Source organism: Canis lupus, chromosome 17 (genome assembly GCF_011100685.1).
Source record: "Canis lupus familiaris isolate Mischka breed German Shepherd chromosome 17, alternate assembly UU_Cfam_GSD_1.0, whole genome shotgun sequence".
In the NCBI taxonomy this organism is placed as follows: Eukaryota; Metazoa; Chordata; class Mammalia; order Carnivora; family Canidae; genus Canis; species Canis lupus.
In genome coordinates, this window is record NC_049238.1 from 34,150,887 (window position 1) to 34,159,102 (window position 8,216).

The 8,216-nt window shown below is 41.4% G+C and overlaps 1 long non-coding RNA gene across 1 annotated transcript; it reads left to right on the plus strand.

The window, feature by feature from the left end:
- Positions 1-1,078: 1,078 nt before the first annotated feature.
- Positions 1,079-5,106, plus strand: LOC102151793. The gene is made up of 3 exons (XR_005371874.1): positions 1,079-1,205; positions 3,048-3,121; positions 4,493-5,106. It is a non-coding gene; the product is annotated as an uncharacterized LOC102151793 (long non-coding RNA).
- The last annotated feature ends 3,110 nt before the right edge of the window (positions 5,107-8,216 follow it).

The following is an 8,216-nucleotide window of genomic DNA, read 5'->3' on the forward strand; positions in this document are numbered from 1 at the left end:
AGACTGTGCATAGATAGAAATAATGGAATATTACAGAACTGTTAAAAAGAATGGGATCTTGCCATTTGTGATAACATGGATGGACCTAGAAGGTATTATGCAAAGTGAAATAAGCCAGACTGAGAAGGACAAATACCATATGATTTCATTCATAAGTGGAATCTAAAAAAAAAATTTTTTTGAATAAGCAGAATCAGACCTATAAATACAGAGAACAAATTGATGGTTGCCAGAGGGAAGAGGGGTGGGGGAGTGGGGCTAAATGGGTGAAGGGGAGTGGAAGATACAGTCTTCCAGTTACAGAATGAATAAGTCACAGGAATAAAAGGCACAGCATAAGGAATATAGCAATGATATTATAATAGTGATATTTTGGGACAGACACTTGCATTAAACATAGCATAATATATTAACTTGTCCAATCACTATGCTGTGTACTTGAAACTAGTTGTGTGTCAACTATATACTCCAATAAAAAATAATAATAAAGATGTTTTTAAGCCTCCATTATGTGCAAGGTACTGTATGAATGTAGCATACTAGTTTCCTACTTCCAGGGATGGATTAAGGCTTTTCTTAGCTTTATACAGGTTTTTACAGCATATTATGATGCGTTTATGAAAGCACGTGGAAAACTGATAGATGATACTAACCAACCTTTACATAGCATTTCCCAACAATAAACTCATTTAATCTTTACAACAATACTATGAAGCAAGTGCTATTATCATCTTCATCTTATAGTACCAGAAAAGTCACTTGCACCGGTCAGCTGTTAGTAGAAGAACTAGTCATCTGGCTCAAAAATCTGTACTCTTATGCACTATATTATAGAGAAATAGAAATGAATTCATCCTGAAGAGGATGAAGGCTAAGTAAGTGTTCTAGATCTAGGGTCTACATCAGCATCCTGACTGCCAGGTGTAAACCCAAGAGCCCCAAGTGTTCAGCACTACCAACATTCTGAAGAGCAAAGATTTCAGGCATATTCATATGATCAGCCCATCCAAAGTCGCTGCTTTTACAAAGCAACATTGTGGCATAATGGAAAAAACATTCACTTTGGGTTTGAGTTGTGATTTCTTCAAGGCTGAGTGATTTGCAACAAGTCATTTCCATTTTCTGAGCTTCACTTGCTTCTGTAAAGTAGGAATCATCATCATCATCTATTCTCCCTCACTGGTGTTCTGAGAATCAACAGTTCTGTAAGTTATAAAGCTTACACATATGTTAACTTGCTGATCTTACCTTTCAGTTATTTTTACTTTTCCACAGCTCTTGATGATATATAAAAGTCTTTTCCTGATTAATTTAACCAATTGATTAATTAACTTTTTAAATTAATTTTTATTAGGATCCCTGGGTGGCGCAGCGGTTTAGCGCCTGCCTTTGGCCCAGGGCCCGATCCTGGAGACCAGGGATCGAGTCCCACGTCGGGCTCCCGGTGCATGGAGCCTGCTTCTCCCTCTGCCGTGTCTCTGCCTCTCTCTCTCTCTCTCTGTGTGTGACTATCATAAATAAATAAAAATTTTTTTAAAAATAAAAAATAAATAAAAATAAATTAATTTTTATCTTTTTAAAGATTTTATTTATTTATTCATGAGAGACACAGAGAGAGAGGCAGAGGGAGAAGCAGGCTCCATGCAGGGAGCCTGATGTGGGAATCAAACCCAGGACTCCAGGAACACGCCCTGGGCCGAAGGCAGACACTCAACCGCTGAGCCACCCAGGCACCCCTTAAATTAATTTTTAAAATCCTGGGCAGCCCGGGGGGCTTAGTGGTTGAGCTCCTCCTTCAGCCCAGGGCCTGATCCTGGAGACCCGGGATTGAGTCCCACCTTGGGCTCCCTGCATGGAGCCTGCTTTTCCCTCTGCCTGTGTCTCTGCCTCTCTCTCTCTGTGTGTTGCTCATGAATAAATAAACAAAATAATTTAAAAAAATAATTTTTATATGCTGGAATCACTCATACCAAGAAAGGAGCATAAACTTGCTAACACATACTAGGTAGAAGGAAAGGGCCTTCACAGAGTTTAGGTTGAAAAGAGAAGTAAAATGATTTAGGACAGCTCTTTTCTTCCATTCTCCTGTCTTCTGGACATACATTGGAAGAAGAAAGTAGAGAACATTCCCAACTTTTAGAGCATGAAGGTGTACCAGCTTCTTGAAGTATAAAGGTGCCTGTCAACATTGGTTATTTTCCTAAAGTTCCTGCCATCTGATTTTAGATCCTGCAAGACATAAATTAAGAATCCTGAAAATGTTACAACAGCCGGGCTGTTCAGTGGGAGGTAAAATGTCAGTAGCAGAGTGTGGGTTGGGATGTCACATGGAGTGGCTGATCATAGGAAGATTTTGTCTCATTTCTCAAATAAAACACAGCACTCTGACAGCACCGAAGCCAGCTATTCTCATTCTTATTTGCATATCCCACCCAACATCAAAGCATGATCTTTCTTTATATCATGATCCCTTCAGGTTATTCACTATCGTATTCTGAGGAGAAGTGACCACAGTTCACAGTACAGAGAAGCTTGTCAATCACCAAGTGATCTGAGCTTGTGCAAATGCTAGTCTGGCTCAGGGTGAATCAGACTGCAGCCGCTTCTCCATTTGTGAAGACTGTGTGCTAATGGCCTTTGGCAGGCTACTCTGTGAGAGCACTCGAGAGTGGATGAAAGACCAATATAAATTTTAAATTGGTTTGTACTGAATATAAATAGGAAATGCCTCCATGTGAAATAGTTCTTAATTTTTTTAATTCTCCAATTTTCCAAGAATTGGCTTTTAAAAATTGATGCTTGGTGGGCCTGGCCAAGTTAAAGCATGTAGGCCCTGTAGTAGTTGAGGTCATTGTGGGCTGTGGGCTCCTCTCTCTCGCTCCCTCCATCCTTCCCTGTCTTCAGAAGCCTTCGTATGTCACCTGGCTTTGGTGTCATCAGTGGGGAGCAGAAATATAAGCAATGAGCATTTGTTCTAGGCTGTATTACCATCTAGTACACAGGCCTCCAGAAGCCCTCCTTTCCCCCACTTTACTGTTTCTTTGCAGCCAAATCTGCAAACTGAAGAACCTTTCTACCCTGGGGAAGCCTGTCTGTGTGTGTGGATTTTGCCCATTCTAAGGTAATTTCTCTGGTGGAAAATGGACTACAATGGCATCACTTGTGTTCTATCGTGGCTTTTGTCTATCCTCTCTTTGGCAAAAAGAAAGGCAGAGGAAAAACATTTCCCTGACATTTATTTTTTTAAAGACTTTATTTATTTATGAGAGACACAGGCAGAGGGAGAAGCAGACTCCATGCAGGGAGCCCAACGTGGGACTCTATCCCAGGTCTCCAGGATCACACCCCAGGCTGAAGGCAGCACTAAAGCGCTAAGCCACCTGGGCTGCCCTTTCCCCAGCATTTAAAACTGCCAGTGATATCCCCAAGACAAACACCATTGATAAAATATCGGAAAACAAAATGGAAAGCTATATACATTTTATGATTTTTCAGAACGATGACACCTGTCGTGCAATCATCTGGTAATTTTCATGCGGCAGAATAGAAATCTCAGCTGTCGTCGCTTAGTCTTTTTGTCAGATAAAGCCCTATCTGGTGTGCAAAATTGTCTTTGAAACCTGAAATCTAGATTCTATCGATATTATTGAAAAACAATTAAAGCTTTGCTAAGGCATGGTATTTTCACAGGAGGAGTCAAGGATCTGAATGGCACATTTCTCACCCAAAGAAGGGGAACTGGCAGCTGGGGTTACAGTTGCTAGGACAGCTTTATTGTACTACAGGCTGAACATATTGACATCAACTCCCTGCTCTGACCTTCTCCTTCGTGAATGTCAGTATGGTGTGTGAAGCTGCCTCACTTTTGTCTGCCTGCTTTTCATGATGTGCAAGTCAAAAGCACATCCACAGAGATTATGGATTTAACTCAATTTTGACACATCACATTTCATCTCACTGGTTAAGAAAGGCTGAGGTATGACTCATAATTTATTTTAAAGCATTTTAAATACACTTAATTATGCATAGAAAAAAGTTGAAATCCAAAACAAGATTCCTGCAACTTTACATTAACATCATCTATACAGATTTAGTATATATAACATAATGTTGTCCTATACATAGAATGGAAGGATTAGCCTTCTCCAGTGTGGGTCAGAGGGTGGTTCCTAACTCCTGGAGATTCTCACTCTCTGTATCACATATGTCAGCAATGTTGCAATATTTTACAGCAAGCACGCATATCTGTTTGTAAGTCCATATACACACAAATAGCACAAGGCCCCCAAAAGGCATAAAAATTAGAATTTTAAAATGTTTTCGTGCACTTACACCCTAAGCTACCAATTAATTTAGAATATTCTTTACTCGTCCCTTGCATAGATGTGAGGAGTCTAGTGAGCGACAGTCTCCAAGTAACAAACCACATGAGGGATCACTGGAGGATTGTTCTGCCCATTAGTGTTAACACTATAGTGGTTCTTCTTCACAGGGCTGTTGGATAAATGAGTTAATTAATGAATGAATGATGATGATCAAATGAACAAAAGAACAAACATCATCTCCGCACATTGCTGTGAGAAACGAGTGACCGTCCTGTGTAGTTATTTACATGAGCACCCTGATGGCCATGGAAACTGGTGATCAAGTGAAAAAAGAGATGAAAAACCTGGGTCTCAAGAAGGTAAATGTTGATGGATCATTTTCTTTTCAGGTGGAGAACCTTTTGTCTTTAGAAAAATCTTTGTGACTCTAACCAATATCAAAACATGGGGTGCTCCAGAGCCACTGAAAGTATGTCCGGGTCCCAGCTCTACACTAGACTTGTGACCTTGGGCTAGTTCCTTAACCTCTCTCGGCCACAAAATAAAATTTTCAACTTAACAGGGTGATGGCAAGAATTAAATAAGATCAGAGGCACCTGGCTGGCTCAGTCAGTTAAGCAGTGGACTCTTGATTTTGGTTCCGGTTACGACCTCAGGGTTGGAAATTGAGCCCCATATTGGGGGCATGAAGCCTACTTAAGATTCTCTCTCTCCTTCTCCCTCTGCCCCTGCTCTGGGCTCTCTCTCTCTCTCTCTGAGAAGGAGAAGAAGAAGAAAAGAAGAAGAAGAAGAAGAAGAAGAAGAAGAAGAAGAAGAAGAAGAAGAAGAAGAAGAAGAAGAAGAAGAAGAAGAAGAAGAAAAGAAGAAGAGAATTTAAAAAATGAAATAAGATTATATGTGCTTAAAAAATTAGAAGAAAGTATGTAAATATATGGAACTCTATATGGAAAATAATATTGAACAAAAACTGTAAAACTGGATCTATTCACTGATATGAACCAAAAATCGATTTAGCATGATATAAAGGATTAGAATTTTAAGTCCACTGGATGCTGTGTTTGTATAAAGTTAGCTGGTTACAATAAAACTTGTAACCTAAAAATCTTTCCATTTTCTCAAACCGTATACTTATGTCCTTTTTGCTTTTCCCTCTTCCTTTCCCCAAGATTGGTAAATATTAGTTAAGACCATGGGACAACAAACCAGAGCCTCAGATAGGACCCAGTATGAAAATAGCCCCTAAAGATGTGGAATCTATCTTGAAAGGTTGAAGGCCAAAGAGATGAGTATCCCACTAAAATAATAGCCAATCTTTTAGCATCAGTGTGAAAATAAAAAATCACATGATTTTCAAATACCAAATCATAATTTTACTTGCTTCTCCTTCCGCCTCAGGCTCTTAAACAGTGGAGATTTGGCATTTCTATAGTTTCTGCAACACAGAAACACAAAGTCATAGGTCTAACTTCAGATCACCTTCTGAAAGAGAGTGACAGGAACTTGGCTAGAACATCAGACCAGCCTGGGTATGAATCCTAGATATTCCTACTGACAAGTTCAGTTACCTTGGGAGAGTGACTTCTCCACTCTTAAGTCTCAGAGGCAAAATGAAGGATCTAAATCACAGGATTATTGTGTTATCAGGTAGCAAAGGTACCAGCCTGTGATCACTAGTACCTGGGCATAGCTTGCCAGGTGATTCCTGATGGCCAAGTTGGGGTGGAGAGACAGGGAGGTCAGTCTGGAGGTCTTCCTTCCAAGAAATGGTCAGGCTTCTGACTATCTCCATGACAGTCTGGGGGAAGCAAAGCCATGGAAGAAAAGGGTTGGAGGAAGTTATAAATCTAGGAAAAGTGTCTAATGGAAGGCAAATCTCCCCCTTGAAAGAAAGGGGACTGGAGAGAGTATGACATTCCCAAAACCACAACTGAGAAACTCAGGAAGCCCAAGTCAAGGGCCGCTTGCCCTGGGCCTGGAAACCCCAGCCACAACCCCGCTCTCCACTGACACTGACCCAGAAGAATAATTTGCTAAAGCACCGATCCCAACAACCCAAAGATTTCCAGCAAGAGACTGACGTTGAAGCCTGGCTTTCAGTGAGGAGAGTGAGGAGACAGTGAGGAGAGCTGGAGAAGTCGTGGTTTTTAACACGTGATTGTGTGATCATCACATCTCATCCAAACCCCAGACTCCAAGGCTACCCTGTCTTCTTTGCCAGCACCTATTCTTATATCCTAACAGACCATGGATGCATATGGGAGAATAAACTGCATGTATTTTCATTTAAATCATGGTAAAGGTAAAATTCAAATCAAGGTATTTGTGTTTCCACACAGCCCCCCACCCCCACCCCAGCAGAAGCAAGCGCTCTGTGAACACACACACACGCACATACACACATAGCCTTGTTTCGGCACAGATGTCAGGAACGCAGAGCCTGTAAATCTGCCCAGGCAGTTCTGTTCTTGAATCATTAAGAACAACCGAGTGGGTGGAACGAGAACATGAAATTGCTGTGTGCACTCATGTTTTGTTTATGGAGCAATCATTTCTAGACGTGTTTTCTTTTTTTATGAAGAATCTTTTCTATGTTTGCCTTTTAACACCCCACCTTCCTTCCTGTCCCCGGCTCTCCCACACCCACTAAAAAGAAACATTGAGGGCGTTACAAAAATCTCCACAAATTTGAAGAATAGATTACATTAAGTGTCTCTCTAAACCAATTCCTTTTACTCAGTCAAAATAAATGATTTAGTAATATGAATAACACAGGTAACAGTTGAATTTGAACATGGTGTATAGTTTTAAAAAGCTCACAACAACTCCCAAATCATAAAAAAAAAAAAAAAAAAAAAAATCACCTTCCTTGATCCACCATGTGCAATGAGGACCTAGTTAACCCAGAGAATTGAAAGTCCTGAGATGTTCTCAGCAGGGTTTAATTCGTGGTTTATGCACCTGCTACAGGATTTTTTCACTTAACTTCACTGTCACTCAGCTTCTTTATCTATAAAACGGGAATCATACCTACTTTGTGAGGGCTCAGTGCCTAGGAGAGTAAGCACTCAGGAAACTGTAGCCACTCCTACTATTGCTAATAATTGCAGAAAGCGGGCAGAGGGGATGGCTCTTGCTGGATCCTATGAATTCTTTGTTCTGATACACCCATCCCCCAGCCTTGGCCAGAGCAGACACTCAACGGGGGGCTCCCAGACATACCATGGTGATAGCGACCCCAGTTAGGGTGCAGTCTTCTTGGACCCCTACGAGTTTCTGTTCATTTCTAGACTGACCTGTGAGCTGCTACCCCCACTCCCTCCACACCTCCCACCGAAGGGGGGGCCCACGTGTGTGTTTGTTGAGTTCTAGAGCTATGTTTACCATCTGGGTGGATCTCACTTCATTGTTTTCCCTCTTGTTCTTTTTGGCTTCTTGGCGTTGTCCTGCCTGGCGCACACCCCCAGCCATGTTCTCATCACAGCAACCCCCTTGTTTTCGGTCGACAGCTTACAGCTAGAGGCAGAGTGGTGGCATCAGGTGCTTTAAGAGAGAGCGATTGCATTAAATTTTCTCTCAGGAAAATGAGCTTGGTTTTTAAAAAATGTTCCATGGAACGGATCTAATAACTTAGCTCTGTAATAATTTCTCCTCTGCCTCCTCTAATTGCAAGGATTCTTTGAGAAACAATGGAGTATTACTGCTTTTCAATAGGCTGATGAGACTGCATTTGCAGAGGGCTTCTATCAACAGGAGAGCCTTTCAGACTTTACCCACAGCACAAACAGGTATAGGGAAGCCTCCCCAGCTGAGAAATGGATAAGGGGAGCAGTGGCCCCAGGGCCAGTCCTGAAAATGGTCTACTCATCTTGCGGTGCCATGGACCTCCAAATC